The following is a 17,303-nucleotide window of genomic DNA, read 5'->3' on the forward strand; positions in this document are numbered from 1 at the left end:
TGTCCCTGCCAGGACGTTTTTGCATTTAAGCCGAATGTATTCTTTGCCTCCCATCCATTTTAAGTGTTCTCTTCAGTATTGTTAAATACATTCAGATTGTGAAGCCAATTTCCAGAATTGTTTTCATCTTGCAACACTGATACCTGTCTCGTTGCACAACTCCCTGTGCACCGCTTCCCTCAGGGTCTTTTGCAACCTCCATTCTACTGTCTGAATTCGTGAATTTGACTGGGGGAATCTCATGTAAATGGCATCATAAAGTATTTGTCCTTTTCTGACGTGTTTATTTCACTTAGCATAATGTCCTCGAGCTTCACCTTGTAGTATGTGTTAGAATTTATCTCTTCTTTTTTTCTTAGAAGACAGGGTTTTGCTCTGTGGCCCAGGCTGAAGTGCAGTGGTGTAATCATTGCTCACTGCAGTCTTCAACTCCTGGACTCAAGCAAGCCTCCAACCTGAGCCTCCTAAGTATCTGGGACCACAGGCACGCACCACCAGGGCTGGCTAATTAATTGTTTTAATTTTTATTTTTATTTTCTGTAGAGATGTGCGTCTCCTTATGTTGCCCAGGCTGGTCTCGAACTCCTAGGTTCAAGCGATTCTCCTGCCTCGACCTCTCAAAGTGCTGGGATTACAAGTGTGAGCCACTGCCACCGGCCAATTTACTTCTTTTTTTTTCTTTGGAGATGGAGTTTTGTTCCTTTTGCCCAGGCTGGAGTGCAGTGGCGCTCAGCCACCACAACCTCTGCCTCCCAGGTTCAAGCGATTCTCCTGCCTCAGCTTTCTGAGTAGCTGGGATTACAGGTGCCCACCACTACTCCAGGCTAATTTTTGTATTTTAGTAGAGATGGAGTTTCACCATGTTGGCCAGGCTTGTCTTGAACTTCTGACCTCAGGTGATCTGCCCTCTTTGGCCTCTCAAAGTGCTGGGAGCATGAGCCACTGTGCCTGTCCCCAATTTACTTCTTTTTAGTGCTGAATTATATTCTCTTGTATGTCAATATCACATTTCTGGATTTATTTATTTATTTATTTATTTAATTTATTTTTGAGACAGAGTCTTGCTCTGTCACTTCACTGGAGTGCAATGGTGCAATCTCGGCTCACTGCACTCCACCTCCTGGGCTCAAGCGATCCTCATGGCTCAGCCTCCCGAGTAGCTGGGGTTACAGGCGTGTGCCACTATGCCCAGCTAATTTTTGTAATTTTAGCAGAGATGGGGTTTCACCGTGTTGCCCAGGCTGGTCTCAAACTCCTGGGGTCAAGAGATCTGCCCACCTTGGCCTCCCAAAGTGCTGGGATTATAGGCATGAGCCACCTCCCCCGGCCTTATTTATCCTTTCATGGACACTTAGGTCGCTTCCACCTTTGGCTATGGTAAATAATATGCCTGTGAACATGGGTGAACAAATATGTGAGTTGCTGCTTTCAGGTTTTTAAGGTGTGCTCAGAAGCGGACTTCCTGGATCATATGATTACTTCGTATTTATTATTTATTTAAGGAATGGCCATACTCTTTTTCCTAGCAGCCATAGCATTTTTCATTCCCACCAACAGTGCACAAGGATCCCAAAAGGTGTTCTCACTTTTTTTATGGTGTCCTTTGAAACACAAAAGTTATCAATTTTGCTGGGCATGATGGTTCACACTTGTAATCCCAGTACTTTGGGAGGCTGAGGCAGGAGGATCGCTTGAGGTCAGGAGTTTGAGACCAGCCCAGGCCAACATTCTGAGACCCTGTCTCTACAAAAAATAAAAAAATCAGTTGAGTGTGGTGGCACACACCTGTAGTCCCAGATACTCAGGAGGCGGAGGCAGGAGGATCACTGGAGGCTGAGAGGTTGAGGCTGCAGTGAGCCATGATCGTGCCACTGCACTCCAGCCTGGGTGACGGATCAAGACCCTGTCTCACACGCACACACAAAGATTCATCCTATACTAGGCATTGATACTTTATTTATTGTTTTATTTTTTGAGACAGGGTCACGCTCTGATCAGGATCACGCCTGAGCTGAGACTTAGAGTGAGGTTAGCCAACTCTTAAAGTGAGGTAAGGCTAGCTCTCCAACTTTAGCCCTTTTCCCTGTCTGCCTTTTTCTCTGCCATTACTGAACTGCTGGTCATGCCCTCCTCACCAATTTATCTCTCTCTCTCTCTCTCTCTTTTTTTTTTTAGACAGAGTCTCGCTGCCTAGGCTGGAGTACAGTGGCGCGATCTCGGCTCACTGCAACTTCCACCTCCCGCGTGTAAGCAATTCTTCTGCCTCAGCTTCCCGAGTAGCTGGGATCACAGGCATGCGCCACCATGCCTGGCTTAGTTTTGTATTTTTAGTAGAGACTAAAACATAGGGGTTTCCCTATGTTGGCCAGGCTGGTCTCGAACTCCTGACTTCAAGTGATCCTCCCACCAAGACCTCCCAAAGTGCTGGGATTACAGGCATGAGCCATCGTGCCTGGCCGATTTAGGAACTCTTTAAACATTTTTTAAATAAAGCTTTTTTTTTTTTTTTTTTTGAGGCAGTGTCTTGCTCTGTTGCCCAGGCGGGAGTGCAGTGGTGCAGTCTTGGCTCACTGCAACCTTGAGTTCAAGCGATTCTCCTGCCTCAGCCTCCCCAGTAGCTGGGATTACAGGCATGCACTGCCACGTCTGGCTAATTTTTGTATTTTTAGTAGAGATGGGGTTTCACCATGTTGCCCAGGTTGGTCTTGAACTCCTGGCCTCAAGTGATCCATGTGCCTTGGCCTCCCAAAGTGCTGGGATACAGGTGTGAGCCACCATGCCCGGCCAATTCAGGAACTCTGTCTAAATGTGGTAATACAGATACCTCAAAGCTAAAATAATATTCCTAAGCCTTTAACTTTTTATGTGATAGAACATTGTGTCTCAGCAGAATATTGAGTTGCCTTTCTTGTTTTTTTTGAGACGGAGTCTCACTCTGTCGCCCAGGCTGGAGTGCAGTGCTGCGATCTCAGCTCACTGCAACCTCCACCTCCCCAGTTCAAGTGATTCTTGTGCCTCAGCCTCCCTAATAGCTGGGATTACAGCCACGCACCACCATGTCCAGCTAATTTTTGTATTTTTAGTAGAGATGGGGTTTCACCATGTTGGCCAGGGGCCAGGCTGGTCTTAAACCCCTGACCTCAGATAATCCACCTGCTTCGGCCTCCCAAAGTGTTGGGATTACAGGCATGAGCCACCGCGCCCAGCCGATTTGCCTTTCTTCTCAACTAAAAATAGGCCTGTTTGTATCACCACGGCCATGCCTGTCTACTCTGTATTTTAATTCAGATCAAACTATCATAATAGTTATGCTAATAACACATAAGGTAAAGACAGGGTTTAATAAATTTGTTTATTATATCAGTTACGTGATCTGTATAATTTATCTTGTCTCTACTTCATTTTATATTCTCAGCCAAATGCCTTTTTTTTTTTTTTTTTTTTTTTTTGAGACGGAGTTTCGCTGTGTCGCCCAGGCTGGAGTGCAGTGGCGCGATCTCGGCTCACTGCAAGCTCCGCCTCCCGGGTTCCCGCCATTCTCCCGCCTCAGCCTCCGAGTAGCTGGGACTACAGGCGCCCGCCACCGCGCCCGGCTAGTTTTTTGTATTTTTAGTAGAGACGGGGTTTCACCGTGTTAGCCAGGAGGGTCTCGATCTCCTGACCTCGTGATCCGCCCGTCTCGGCCTCCCAAAGTGCTGGGATTACAGGCTTGAGCCACCGCGCCCGGCCCAAATGCCCTTTTAAAGTGTGAGATAATCTCCCCACTTCGTCCAATTCTTCTTTCCTCTTTCACTCTTTTTTTGTTTTATTGTTTCTTTTTTATGAGAGGGGGTCTCCCTCTGTCACCTGGGCTGGAGTGCAGCCATGTATGTGATCGTAGCTCATTGCAACCTCGCCTCAAGCGGTCCTCCCACCTCAGCCTCCTGAGTAGCTGGGGCCACAGGCCCGTGCTCCATGCCTGGCTAATTTTTTCATTTTTGTAGAGATGGGGTCTTATTATGTTGCCCAGGCTGGTCTCAAACTCCTGGCCTCAAGTGATCCCCCCACCTCTGCGTCCCAAAGTTCTGGGATTACAGGCATGAGCCACTTCACCTGGCCCCAAATGATGGCTTTCTTATTTGTTCATTCCTTCAACGTGGATAAAGAACTAAAACAAAAAAAACTAACAAAGAGGGGAGAAGGGAAGGAAAGCATGTTATTTTGCTGCTCAAATGCTCCCTGATGTGGTAGTCATGTCAACCTGACTTAATGTGTTTTTGATCTGTCACTGGTTTCCTCTGAGCACTTCCCTACTTTCTGGCCTAACATAAGATGATGAACATAAGATGTTCCAAGCTTATCTTGTATTTTCTCTGCTCCAGCCCTGGAACCAGCCATTTTTCTTAGAAGCAGGGGTGGAAAGCTCCCTCCCTGCGTGCGTCTTCACTAGGCCCCAGTGGGAAGAACTGTTGCCCATCTGCTCAGGTGTGGTGAAACTAGCAAAGGGTCTCCTGGCTGCCTGGGGAGAGTCTCTGTATGTGGTCCTCAGCCCAGCCTGGGGGGTCCTGGGCTGGCTACCACACTGCCTCTACTGTATCTCTAGATCCAGCCTCTGCTGGAAGGGCCCTGGGAGGCCCAGCAGAAGGGGGAGCCTGGTCTGACAAACATCCCTCTGTTCCTCTGGCTCCAAGGCTCAGGAACAGGGCCGGGTGACATGTCCAGCTGGTGCCAGGACCCCTCACTGTCCCCTTGGAGATGGACCCAGAGAGTCTTGTGGGGACACCTGGAGCCTGAGGCTGACTGTCCTGGATGAGGAGCCCTGTCCTGAGAAGACCCCCAGGGGCTGGCCTGCGGGTGTAGCCACAGGAAGAGGGTCTGTGGGCTGAGTCAGGGTGCACTGGTAGAGGACTTTGGGCACTGCGTGTCAGGGGTCTGATCAGCGGGAGTCTTGTCATTAGGAACCTGGTCAGGGGCTGGGAGTGGTGGCTCATCTCTGTAATCCCAGCACTATGGGAGGCCCAAGCGGAAGGATCGCTTGAGCTCAGCAGTTTTTTTTTTTTTTTTTTTGAGACGGAGTCTGGCTGTGTCGCCCAAGCTGGAGTGCAGTGGCCGGATCTCAGCTCACTGCAAGCTCCGCCTCCCGGGTTCACGCCATTCTCCTGCCTCAGCCTCCGAGTAGCTAGGACTACAGGCGCCCGCCACCACGTCCGGCTAATTTTTTTGTATTTTTAGTAGAGACGGGGTTTCACCATGTTAGCCAGGATGGTCTTGATCTCCTGACCTCGTGATCCACCCGCCTCGGCCTCCCAAAGTGCTGGGATTACAGGCTTGAGCCACCGCGCCCGGCGAGCTCAGCAGTTCTAGACCAGCCTGGGTAACATGGTAAAACCCCCTCTCTACTAAAAATACAAAAAGTAGCCGGGTGTGGTGGTGTGCACCTATAGTCCCAGCTACTCAGGAGGCTGTGGTGGGAGAATCGTTTGAGCCCAGGAGGTCAACTCTGCAGTGAGCCAAGATCGTGCCACTGCACTCCAGCCTGGGCGACAGAGTGAGACCCTGTCTCAAAAAAAAAGAAGAAAAAAAGAAGTTAAAAAAAGATGTCCAAAAAAAAGAAAAGGAACCTGGTCAGGGAGGATTGGTTAACAGGGACTTGGTCATCCAAGGCCTGGTTCAGTGGGGGCCTTGTCATTGGGGAACTTGCCAGTGGTACCTGGTCAGCGGGGACTGGGTCAGTGGGGTCTGGTCAGTTGGCTGCTGGGTGACCTCAGGTAGGCAGTTTGTCCCTGATGCCTCCTTGCCTCCATCCCTGAGTCACAGCCCCCTGGAGGTCTACTGGGAGGAGGAGGTGAGAAGGTGAGTTGAATCCAGGCCTGCCCCTCAGCCTAGCACTTTACGTACTACCTGAGTCCCCCAAGGGAGGGGCCAGCTCTCTGTCCTCTGCCCCTACTCTTGTCTATATCCCCAGGACAGACCCATGTGGAGAGAGCAGAGACTGAGGAGCACCCATGGATGCTCTGATGCTGACCATGGGCCCTGGGGTGACAGTGAAGAGGACGTGGGTGTGCACGTGAGCGGGGTAGCCAGGCCTGGCCTGAGAAGTGACACACACACTCACACATGTGTTCACCCACAAGTGATGCTCACATGCACAGACACATCACACATACTCAGGTGGACAGTTCAGGGGGCGAAGGACGCTGACTCTGGGACCTTTGTGGGTGCTGTGACCCCAAAATATTACTGTGCCAAATGCCTATCCGCCTGCCTCTGTGTCATGGAGCAGTCAGAGACACATCGGTGTCTGTGAGTGTTGTGCATGTAGGGCTCTTTTCTAGGCGAGAGGCACATCTCTGAACAGCTGCCAGATGTGACTCAAGTGTATGACCTGCTCTCTTCCTTCTCTGCTGACTTGGTGACAGTCACTACCTGGTGGGTGATGCTGGTCTCTGGGCAGCTGCCAAAGAGGGTCATTCCTGGGCACTCACCAGTGCTTGTTCTGTGTTGACCATGTACATGGTTGTCTTGTTCATCCTCGTGGTGACTCCAGGGGGTGGGTGCTGTCCCCAAGCGTAGCCATTCGACAGGTGAGATGTCTGAGGTTATAGGGGTGGTCACTGGTCCAGGGACCCAGACGTGACCCTGGGCCATGCTCTCACCCCTGCCCTGTGCTGTGTGGGACTCACTCCCTTACGCGGTGCCCCTTATGCCCTAGATCCCAAATCTTTCCAAAAGTTTTGACAGCAATAGGATAGAGCGTGGCCTTGGAAGAACCCCTGTGGGTGGGGGTGGAGGGTGGTCTTCCATCCAGGTTTGTGCCCTAACGTGGGTCCCTGCAAGAGAAGATCTCATCAACCCTGACTTCGGGTGCAGTCAGTGGGGGTCACTGTGGGACCCACTGGACATACGGGGTCTTTTGTCTGGGAGTGGGGTGGGAGCCCTCTGTCCTCGGGCAGTTGTGGAGAATGAAGGTGCCCTGGAGGGTTGGCTGGAGGCTGATGATCGTTGGTGCTCTTCACCGGGCACTAGGGCTTCTCCCCACGAGGCCTTTTCTCTGTCTGTTCCTCTACAGACCTCGCCCTTTCTTTGTTCTGAATGTTCGTGGGAAGGGACCCTCTGGGGTTCTCCAGCACCAAGTCCTCAGAGTTCTTTCTCAGTGACCCCAGAACATGAGGCTCCTTCCTCTGTTGACAGCTCAGAAGTTGGGATCCACTGTCTCTCCACCTGAGACATCTTCATGAGCCGAGAGGCTGCGTTGACCCCAAACCAAGCACCCTCCCGTTTGGTTGGTGTTATTCTTGAAGTGGCTTCGCTGGCCAGAGGGAGTGGAGATGGGGGTGAAATGGAGCAGTCACGAGGTGTCTTGTTCCCTGTAAGAATCTAGGCATCTTCATGGTCCCTGCGTGACCCTGGGAGGCTGAGCATATGGAGCTCTCTGGTCCCTGACCCCAGTCTGCCTGCAGGTGTCTGAAATGGCGCACCACGGGCTCCTTACCCTCGGCAAATGGACACCATTCCTCCCGTGTGTGCCTGATTCAGGGCATTTGGGGACAATGGGCCTCTGTGTTTAGGTTCCCTGTTCTCAAATCATCAGAAAGAAGCCCACCTCTGGCTGGGGCAGGGACTCCAGAGACCCCAGCATGCATGGGGACCCTAGGTCTGGCCCCTTTTCACCCGGAGTGGTGGTGGCATGTGGTTCACCTGGCCAGCGGTGTGTCAGAGTTGGGTGGAAGCAGTTTGGGTGTTCTCTGAAGCGCCCGGGTGCAGCGTGGCCTTTGGACAATGTTGTCTCGCAGGATGGATGTGGAAAAGGATTAGAGCTGCCCTGCCCGCGCAGGAGCAGGGACATCATTGACAAATGTGAGCAGGTCCGGGTCGGGCTGTTCCCTCGAGGGAGGTGGGGCCACCCGTCTCCAGCTGTGTCCTGGTTGGAGTGTCCTGGGCTCCCTTCAGATGCAGGCCCAGGACCAGCTGCTGTGAACTTCGTGCCTCCACACCCCTCACCTCTGTCCCCTCACCCTGAATCCCCTCTGGGTCACAAGGACGCTGAGCGGAGGCTCCTGCAGACGTGGGGCCTGAGGATATTGACAGCTACAAAGTCACCAATCACCTCGGGATTCTGCAGTGAGTCCTTTGTTCCCACTCTTACCACCAATCTCACCCCAGGGATGGGTTTTGTTTTTAGAAAGGCCTCATTGAGGCAGGACACATCTCCCCAACTCGTGCCACCTCCTTTCTAGCGTAGAAACTCCTCCTTTGTTAAAGTCCTTTAAATGCTTGTACTGCCTGCTTTGGATTTCTATTGAATTTACACTCCACCCTGTGGTACAGGGACTAATATGGGCTTTTACGACTTCAGCCCAGGTTCAATTCCTGGTCAGGGAACCAGTGCCACTTGTCTTAATTTGCATGACTCTTTACCCTTTGAGGGGTGAACCCAGAAAATCTGCGACAGGTCTCAGTTAATTTAGAAGGTTTATTTTGCCAAGGTTGAGGATGTGCCCGTAATAGTCTCAGGAAGTCCTGACAACACGTGCCTAAGGTGGTCGGAACACACCTTGCTTTTTTTTTTTTTTTTTTTTTGAGACGGAGTCTTGCACCGTCATCTAGGCTGGAGTACGGTGGTGCAATCTCAGCTCACTGCAACCTCTGCCTCCCAGATCCAAGTAATTCTCCTGCCTCAGCCTCCTGAGAAGCTGGGATTACAGGCACCTGCCACCACGCCCAGATAATCAGATAATTTTTTGTATTTTTTTTTTTTTGTGAGACAGAGTCTTGCTCTGTCGCCCAGGCTGGAGTGCAGTGGTGCGATCTCAGCTCACTGCAAGCTCCACCTCCTTCACGCTGGTCCTTCACGCCATTCTCCTGCCTCAGCCTCCTGGGTAGCTGGGACTACAAGCGCCCGCCACCACACCAGGCTAATTTTTTGTATTTTTTAGTAGAGATGGGGTTTCACTGTGTTAGCCAAGATGGTCTTGATCTCCTGACCTCATGATCCGCCTGCCTCGGCCTCCCAGAGTGCTGGGATTACATGCGTGAGCCACCGCACCCGGCTGATTTTTTGTACTTTTAGTAGAGATGGGGTTTCACTATGTTGGCCAGGCTGGTCTCGAACGGCTGACCTCATGATCCACCTGCCTTGGCCTCCCAAAGTGCTGGGATTACAGGTGTGAGCCACCATGCCCGGGCCACAGCTTGCTTTTATACATTTTAAGGAGACATGAGACATCAGTCAATATATGTAAGAAGTACATTAGTTCCATTCAGAAAGGTGGGGACAACTCAAAGCAAATCCCCACCGCCCAGGGGAGGTAGATGGAGGCTAGGAGATCAGACCCTGTGGGGCACTTGGGGACATCAGGTGGGACAGGCCCCAGGTGCACCCTCAGTGCACTGGGTAGGTCTCAGGATCCTGGCCTGGTAATGTGGTCACTTCCTCGGGGACTGCTGTTGGGACCCGGTCACCCACCCTGGGTGCACATGTCCTTTCTCAGGCCTGGACATTCTCAGTTCCTGCAGAGAGCACTGCCTCTAGCCCAGGAGGGGCAGCCCTGTTGTGTAGCCCAAGCCCATGCTCTACAGGACCCTAGTGGTCCCTGCCTGCCACATACCCCTCTTCTCCCAGTTCCTGTCCCTTCACAGGCATCAGCCCACAGGGAGACTCTCTTCCTACCTTCCCTGTGTGTCTCCTGGGCTGAGACCAGGGGTGGGGCGGGGAGAGACATGGCTGGTCCTTCCCTAGGACCACTAGGGGAGGAGGAGGACAGCTCCCAGCCCGGCGCAGGTCTTCGGCTCTGCCTGAGTTGCCTTATGGTGAGACGAAGCTGCCATCCGTCAGTGCCCTGGAGGCAAAGGTAAGACCTGCTTTCTGAGTGGCTGGTCCAGGGACAGGAGGACTCGGCGGGTGGTCAGCAGCCCATGGGCACCGGCGGTGGTGAGTGGGAGAGACAGGCTGTCCCTAGGAGGGGCGGCAGTTCCTGCTGGACCCGACCACAAGACTGTCCCCATGGTGGTTTGACCAAACTCCAAATTGAGAACTGCAGTCATGGCTCGGAGGTTGCTGCCTGCTTGCACTAGGAGCCCACCTGGAAGCTGGTACTTGACCAAAGTCCGGTGTCTGTGGCCTGAGGATGGCATGTCCCAGGTCATGAGGCCAGGTCACGGATGCCTGTTCAGTCAGAAGGTCTCAGTCCCCGGAGCCTGCCCTTTCCTGGTTCTTTCTGTGGTTCAGTCCTGTCAGGGCCTCGGAGCCCAGGATACAGCGTCCAAAGGCTGCTCCAGGAAGCCTCGGCAGTTCCGCTAACTTATCATAGTTGACAGCAAAGACGTCGGGAGATGAGAGACACAGAGAAATGACTCAAGATGCTTCAAAACGGGCAGGGATATAGGAGTGGCAAGGAGATGACATGGGGAGGGAGGGCCTCCATGACCGTTCTCTACAGAGTTAGAGGGACGGGCTCCCATGGCTGGGTCCTGGCACTGCCTGCCTCTCAGAGGGTGGGTGACACACGGTCCTCACCCGGGACAGCAAGTCTGGTCACCAGCTCTCCTGTTTGTCCCTGCAAACCTCAACTTGCTGGAGACAGTGTGATGCCAGGGCATGGGCCTGCACTATCTCAGGGATAGGGACACTCCCTGGCAAACCGAAGGAAGGAATAGGTCAAGATCAGAATTCATAACTCTGAATCGTGGGAGGCAGGCCTGGTCCTAGGTAGACTGCACCTCTCCTGAAAAACCAGTAAGTCAAAGGCTGGAGACTTCCAGAATCCTCAGGCTCTGATCCTCCCTGGGGCTGTCCCAGAGCCTGTTTCTCCAGAGTGTTCTGTCGCAAGTTGATTGACAGAGTGTATAAAGGAATTCTCCAGAGGTGTGGGGCCAAGTGTGGTCACACTTCCTGAACATCCAGAAGGTGAAGGCCGAGAACTGGTGGAAATATGAGGTATAACCCTTCCGAAGTCAGCCAGAGCAGGACAAACAGGCCAGGCTGTGACAGGAGCCCAAGCCTCCAGCTGGAGGGAACGCGGAGCCTGGGTTGAAGGTGGAGGGGGCGTGGTCAGATGAACATCCTGGGCAGAGACTGGTGACACCAGCACCAAAGGTGAGCTAAGCTCTAGGACTAGTTGGATTGTAAGGAACCAAGCCAGAGGAGGAGCTTTCTGCAGAAGGAAACCAACCTTCCTTCCTTCCTTCCTTCCTTCCTTCCTTCCTTCCTTCCTTCCTTCCTTCCTTCCTTCCTTCCCTCCTTCCTGAAGGATTGCCTGTGGATGACTGCCGTGTGGGGCAGTGAGTCTTCTGTCTATTCAGAGCCTGCTTCCTCTTCTTGGCCCTGCCCTGGAGGTCATGAAGATGAAGGGAAAGAAGTCCCCCTGGGAACTTCCACCAGATCAACCTGGATGTCAGCCGTACACTGAGAAATCACATGATGTTCCAGCCACAATACAGTGAGGCTTGCCGGGCTGGAGATTCCCTGGGGAATGGGGTGAACCAGAGGGATGGGGGCTTCACCAGAGGAGAGGCAGGGGTCACCCAGGAGGGGTGAGAGAGCCACCAAAAGCTCTCCAGGCCCAGGGGGAAGCTAGCACCGTGAACCTAGTGCCTTCCTGGCTCCAAGCCCTGGGCCTGGCTGGGATATGTGGGGCCACAGCCCAAGTGGCTCCCAAGGAGACAGACAGCAATGAACAAAATCATGAGAAATGGTGGAAAGTGCGGTGACCCACGGGAGGGTGGCAGGATGAGGGGCTTGGGAGCCTTCCCAAACAACACTGACGACACCAAATGCCGGGAGGATGTGGGGCCCCGGGGACCCTTGTCCCTGCCAGGTGGGAATGCGACAGGGCACAGCCCCTTTGGAAGCCCATTGGACGGCTCTTCATGAAACTCAGTGGACCTCGCGCCACATGTCCCAGAAGAGTCTCAGAGACTGACCCCACTGATTTGAAAACTGACGGCCACGTAAAGCCTACATGCCATGTCCACGGCTTGATTCACCGTCACCCACAGTTGAAGGTTACCAAGACAACCTTCAACACGGGAATAGTAAAATCCACTTTTACCAAAACATTTCAGAAAACTCAGTAAAATCCACTTTTACCAAAACATTTCATAAAACTCAGTGACCCTGAAGAGCTCACTGCTTATTCCACGCATCATCTGGACCTGGAATTGGATTCCTTGTTGGAATACGACAGAGAGAACAAAACAGCATCCGTGTGAACCCAAACCCTCTTTTCTCTCTTTCCTAGGCTGCAGCATGTCTTTCTTGTCCTGGTGGCGTATTCTGCATCTAACCCCGTGAGTATTCCCAGGCAACAATATTTCCGGGTCACATTCCCATATCCACAGGCATGGGTGTCTTGGGTCGGGGTATCATCGCTTCTTTAAAATTCAGTATCTGATACCTACCAAGACGCAGCGGGTAGGACTCAAGCTCGCTGCTGGCTTGAACATTCAAGCAAGGCTGGGAGGGAGGGTCTCAGAGGGGTCATGTTGAGATGGAGGGGGCTCAGGCACAGATTCCTGGTCTGACCTGAGCCTGACCCCCAATCTCAGAACAAGAAATGACGCCTTCCTCCTGGGCTTGCCCCAAGGCCCAGGAGTTGGTCAGTGTCCCAGAATGGTCCTCCCAGGAGGCATTTTTGACAAATTGCCACAGTACCTGATGGGCGTGGCTCTTGTCACAAAATGTGTGGATCCCGCGGAAGCTGCTTCTTCACTGGAAAACTGGCAGGGATCCAATGTCCCCTCTGCCCGAACCCCATTGGAGTGCAGCAGACAGGGAGGGGGTTCCCAAAGTGCCTGCTCCCCGTGGGTCCCCAGTTTCCAGATCGCTCCTGGAGGGACAGCCACTGAGCTGGCTCCATGGGCTGCACACACAGGGTCTGGACCCAGCCTCCCTCTCGTACCTGGCAGGCAGCCCCTGGGTCTTCCCAGGACCCTGTATGTGGCAGGCCCCCAGCCTGCCCTGTTGGCCAGCCTAGCTCACAGATGCTGTCCCAAGCCTGGCACGGTGGCCTCCCTGGTCTGGCATCTGAAGGGGAGGGACATTCATGGTCCTCTCCTATGTCCTCTTGGGCCACATGGGCTTGGATGCTCGCCATAGGGGTCTCTTTGGACTCCTTGTCAACTGAGACGTGCATGACCTGCTCAGTCCTGACACCCAGTGTCAGGAGAGGGGTGAAGAGGCTGCACCCCAAATTCCCCAGGGCCTGTGGCAAGCCTCCCCAATGATGTCAGTACTCTCAGGTGACCTCAGCCCTCCCAGGTGACATCCTTCCATGGTGACTCTGGCTCTTGCAGGAGTTGGGCTACTGTGGGATCATGAGCCGCATTGCTGCCACTCTCCTCTATCTGCCCGGAAAAGACACCTTCGGAGTGCTGGCCCAGCTGCTGGCCAGTGAGAGCCACTCCCTGCAGGGTAGGTGGACAGCTGCCCCCAGGGACTCACGCAGCCAGGCCCGGGGACGGTCACCCTGGCTAGGTGATCCCAGCTTCCAGGCAAGGCGCCTTCCTTGTGTCCCCAGCTCATTTGGAGCCTCTGGGATGTTGCCTGCTGTGGGTCAAGTAGGAGCCTGGGACTGGATAGGGACCCCCACACCCTGACTTAGACACCTCTCATCCCCATCAGCAGAGGGCATTGCAGCCTCCCTGTGGCTGCCTTCTGTATCCTGGAGCCTCGGTCTTCCAGCCTCGACTGCGCAGGCAACGCTCACTTCCCTGAGGGTCCTCCTGCCTCCTGGTGGCTGACTGTGCTCCTAGCCACCCTCGCCACCCTCGGACAGGCAGATGAAACCCAGACAGTAATGCTTCCTCATCGCATGTCCCCCCGCCTGACCCCACGAACTTCCAGAAGATGGTAATGCACCCCCAGCACCCACCCCGCTCACCCTGCTGGCCCCTGCCTGCCACGTTCTCCCTCTCGGCCTCCATGGCAGCCCTCTCCTCCTAATACCTCAGCTCAGGGCCCTACTGGGCAGCTCCTCCTGCCAGGATCCAGGGGACATTCCTGCCCCTCCTCTCCTGGGTCAAGGCTGCATGCTGGAGAGGCCAAATGGGAGGGTGGGAGGTCTGGGGGTTTGAGGACCCCTGCCAGTGCCTAGCTCTTCCAGTTGACCGCTCCACATCTAGGGAGCAGGCTTTGATTTTGTGAAAAGTTGTGGGCTCTCAGGATTCTACAGTTCAAACTGTGCCAGGCTCCAGAGACTCTAAGCCCAGCCGGGACACGTGTTATGCACATCATCCCCGAAGCTCATGAGGACTTGGTGAGGAGACGGTCCCCTCGGCTCTTCCCCAGAAGCTTGGGGATCAGGGGGAGAGGGAGGTTCTGGCTCCTCTTCATGGGGGCTGAGAGGTCGAGTCCCAGCAGGGGTCAGACCTGGGATGTGGAGGTCTCCATGGGATTGTAGTTGGGTTTCCTTTTTCTGCTCTGGAGCAAGCAGAGGCTCTGGGACGGGGGCTGGGCTCTGGCTGAACGAGGCTAAGGGAAGTGTGTCCACCGAAAGTCCATGCAGGGGGCAGGTGTGGCGGGGCGCCCTGGGGACTGCCCAGTGTTCTGCCCCTTAGGGAACAGCTGCAGAGGGGCCCTGAGCACCTCTGCTCCTCCCATCAGGACAAGGATGAGCTGCGTGCCCAGAATTCCATGTTTACACCGGCTCCTCTGGTGCTTTAAATGGGGGTAATGAGGCACTGGAAGCTCCCAGCCCAGGGACCCTCCTGCCCTGCACTGCCTGGCTCCCCCAGGAGGACCTGGCTCACCCCCATCCAGCAGGAGACACAGGCGGGTCCCCATAGGTCACACAAGGTAGGCAACGCTCGAGAAGGGGCATCCCACAGCAGAGGCCAGGGCAGAATGGGCCAGGTCTCCACTTGGGAGAGCCCAGGGAAGTCCAAGGCCCTGGGGAGCCCCTCCTTCCAGGAGCCACATCCCTGCTGAGATGAGTCCCCTCCATGAGGAGCTGCAAGACCTCTTCTGACCCAGCCTCACAGTGGCAGCTCATCCCATGGGGAGGGGTCCTTGGCACTCCAGGGGACTGAAACCACAATGGTCCCTGCTTGGGCCACCAGCTTCCAGCCTGGAAGGGCCAGGTCCTCTCACACCTGCTGTTCCCACAGATCCCCTTGGGGTTCAGCCTGAAGATGAAGCATGCAATAGTGGCAATGGCACCCACAGCCTTCAAGGTTCACAGAAGCAAGTACCCCTGTGCCTGAGGTTTCCTGGGGAGCTCACGGGACAGACAGCTGTCCCCATGACCCTCTGCTTTGGTCAGAAGGGATGGCCAGGGATGGCCAGGCCTGGCCTGTAGGGCTGGGCAGGGTAGAGCGAGTTCTCCCAGACCCTGAGCCCACCCTTGAAATGAATGATCCATGCGAAAGGTGGGAGTATGGTGGGCACCTCCTTGCCTGGGCCTCCCCTGGCCGTGGCCTCCTGTGCACAGCTGGACCCCAGGGGTGGCCACAGAACGACCCAGTGCTGCCCAGTGGGAGGTGGCAGTGTTGGAAACGGGGTGTGGGCACCAACCCCTCCCAGGAACGCCTCCTGGCCTGATGCCCTCCCTGTCCCTTGAGCGACCATGAACTTGTCCCAGTCCAGCCTGTGGGAGGGAGTTCTTTCAGAACCAGTTCTCCCAGGCATGGGTCCTGGAGGATGCCACCGGGCTCAGGCACTTTGAAGCCTTTGTGGGGGAACTGATGAGGCAGTGCTGGAACCTGCCACCCCCTGGTGGGCTCCAGCACCAGGTCCCCTCCCGAGTCACCCTCTGGAGTGTTCGATAGTGGAGAGGGCCCTGGCTCCACCAGCCCTACTACCTGGCCCTTCCTTCTACACCTCTTTTTCTGCCTTTTCCTCCTCTACACTAAGCAGCTTCTGGGCAGGTGCTGAGCGCATATGTAATGGACATGCTGCTTAGACAGGCGGGGCTGGGGAAAGACCCCTCAATGCCTCCTGTGGTTTTTACATCCTTTCCCCTCTGTGCGAGCTCCCTGAACCACCATCCCAACATCAACAGATGCCGGGAGGAGCAGGGGCCGCTTGCTCCAGAGCACCCCTCCAAGGATGTCAGGGCAATAAGCCTTGAGCCAGGGGAACAAGAGAATCAGTGTCACTGACCCAGAGGATTCGTGGAGAGGACACGGGTAGGAGCCCTGGCCAGAGCCAGATCCAAGAGTTCAGTCAGGTGTGGGAATGATCTAGTCCAGGCATGGAGTGGACGGTCCCGGAGGGCAAAGGGGGCCCCATGCCTGGGACCATCTCACCCACTGTGGAGACAGTGTCTCATGTGAGGTGGCAAGGGGACTAGGTGACAGCCAAGGCCTCTCCCACGTGGTTCTGAATCAGGGCTGCTACCCAGACCACACAGCCCCGTGATGAAGAGGTGAAGGAGGAAGTCTGGAGCCAGCCCAAATCCTAAGCCACTGCCCCAGGAGTGACAAGAGGCACCCCAATAGCTCCCTGTGCCCTGAAGGATCCATGCACCCCTCGCTCTGTGATCAGCAGCCTGCTGGGGTGTCCTGAGAGTCAGACTCAGGAAACCACACAGGGATGCTGAGGACTCCAAAGACCCAGGTCTGTGGGGCCCAGCTTTGTGGGGACTTAATGGACTTGGTGGAGAAGCTGACCACTCACGTCTGCTATTTTTGCAGCCAAACCCGATCGAGGGTCCCTGGCACCCAGGCCTCCGTGAGCATTAAGCCCCTCTGCAAGGGAGACAGGCTGGCCCACCCCTGCCTACCAGCTTAGCTCCACAGGCCCAAGTAGCCAGCCCCCTACCCCGGAATGCAACCCTGGTCCTCTCCCACCCCGGCCTGGCTGGCAGTCTCCAAGACTGAGGCCCAGGGGCACGAAGGAGCTTCCAGAAAACTCAGGGCAGCAGGTTGCTCTCAGGGGATCCTGAGGGTTAGAATGGACCCATGCATTTTCTGCACTCCCTTCGGAAGCTGCCCAGAGACTTGGCTGTCAGAGGCCCGTGGTTCCCATTGTAAAATTTTGAACAGGGATGCTGTGCTCCGTCCCTTCCATATCCACCCTACCCAGCCCCAGGACCATTAATGGGGCCCAGCCCTGCAACCCCATCTTGGCCACAACACCAGGCCCTGCTGGGCCCCGTGAGAACGGAGAGGCAGGTCCAGAGGTAAGTCCCTTGCATGCGGGCACTTGCATCGGACCCCTCTTGGTGGGCAATGACTAGCACGGCGTGGAAGGAACCAGGGCAGCTCCCAGCCAGTTGCTCTGCAACCCCAGATGGCTCCTGGGCCTTATGAAGTCCTTCTCAACAGGGAAGCTGGTCCCTCTCAGGCTGCCAGAGGGAGGGGTGAACATGGTGTCCTCCCAGCCC

This window comes from Rhinopithecus roxellana, chromosome 8 (assembly GCF_007565055.1).
Source record: "Rhinopithecus roxellana isolate Shanxi Qingling chromosome 8, ASM756505v1, whole genome shotgun sequence".
Taxonomy (NCBI): domain Eukaryota; kingdom Metazoa; phylum Chordata; class Mammalia; order Primates; family Cercopithecidae; genus Rhinopithecus; species Rhinopithecus roxellana.